A 1,885-nucleotide genomic window follows, 5' to 3' on the forward strand; every position below is an offset into this window, starting at 1 on the left:
TTTTCTTACCTTAGCGGTCAAGAAAAGGTTCGGGATTTCGGCAGACAGTATTAATTTCTTAGAAGAGTACAAGTCAAAGTCAACAAGAAGACAATACAAATCTTCCTGGAAGAAATGGGTGGCCTTTGTTAAGGCTAAAAAACCTCAAGAGATTTCTATGGATTTCTGCTTGTCCTTCTTCATCCATCTTCACGGACAAGGACTAGTGGCTAATACGATCACGACGTGCAAATCTTCCTTGGCTAGACCGATTCTTTATGCCTTCCAAGTGGACTTTTCTAATGAAATCTTCAATAAGATTCCGAAAGCCTGTGCTAAACTTCGGCCTGCAGCCTCTCCTAGGCCTATTTCATGGTCCTTGGATAAGGTGCTTCATCTGGCTTCGACCTTGAACAATGAAGATTGCTCGCTGAAAGACTTGACTCAGAAAGTGATATTTTTATTCGCACTAGCCTCAGGAGCCAGAGTTAGTGAAATAGTGGCCCTCTCGAGGGATGACGGCCACATACAGTTTACACCGAACGATGAACTGAATCTCTTTCCGGATCCGACGTTTCTCGCCAAGAATGAGCTACCCACTAAAAGATGGGGCCCCTGGAGAATCTGCCCTCTGAAGGAAGAAGCATCCCTCTGTCCAGTGGAATGCCTAAAGGTCTATCTTCGTAGAACTCCAGACTTTAAGGGAGGCCAGCTTTTTAGAGGAGAAACTTCTGGTTCGACATTATCTTTGAAACAGATAAGGGTGAAAATCACTTACTTTATTCGCAGAGTGGATCCTGATAGTACACCCACAGGTCATGATCCAAGAAAGGTTGCCTCGTCTCTAAACTTTTTCCAAACTAGGTCGTTTGATAATTTGCGTGCTTATACTGGTTGGAAGTCTTCCAGAGTATTTTTCAAGCACTATACGAAGCAACTGCAAGAAATAAAGCTTCATGTGGTGGCTGCAGGCAGTGTAATAAAGCCTGTAGTTTGATTACTGCGAAGGACAGTGCACTAATTGGGACTGTTAGTGAAGGGTGTACATGATAGACTTTGGTATATCATGATATTGAGTGTCGATATGGACATTATAAACTGTCTTACTCAGTTAAGTGAACTTAAGCATAATATTTGACATGAGTGCCAGCATATTTATGCGTAATGTTTTTAGTAATAACATACATAATGAAATTTCCTATTTTCATAGAGTGGCAATGTTTCTCTTGCAGACGAAACCTATTTATTTTGTTATTACCGTTATGCTTTTTATGTCTATGTCTAGCATAAATATATGATTGAATCATAACTCCTGTGTTTCTTGTAAATAAACTATGGAAGGAATCTTTGCGTCTCTTTCGCCTTAAGATTATTTTATTATATTCAGAGCATCCTTGATCCTCTTTTGGATCTTGAGGGACAAGCTCCCTTGTCATGCAAACAGGTAGGTTTGGTTGTACTATGTTTGTTTACTGTATTATGATTCCTACGCGAACATAAACTTGTCTAACTGATCCAGACCTGGGAGGTACAGTACTCTATTCAGCACCTGGTACAGACTACACTTTACGTATATATGACACAATATACTTCTGCTTGCTAAATTGTTCCTTGAACTCACAATCCTCGGGTTTTTTCCTAGAGTCTATACAGACTTTCCCTGTAGGGGGCAGGAAGAACTGGCATATGACATGCTCAGTTGATTGATGTATTGCAGTAACATCAAGTGTCTTTGGTCTTTATGTCCAATTAGGAAATAGTCAACTCGAGATAACGGCACAATTAAATCCACAGATACATTAATGCTCTGGTAAACTTGCATCAGCACGACATGGCCTAAGCCCAAAAAACGGATTTTGAGCGTAGTGAAAAATCTATTTTTGGGTGAAAGAGCCATGTCGTCCTG

Source organism: Palaemon carinicauda, chromosome 11 (assembly GCF_036898095.1).
Source record: "Palaemon carinicauda isolate YSFRI2023 chromosome 11, ASM3689809v2, whole genome shotgun sequence".
Lineage (NCBI taxonomy): Eukaryota > Metazoa > Arthropoda > Malacostraca > Decapoda > Palaemonidae > Palaemon > Palaemon carinicauda.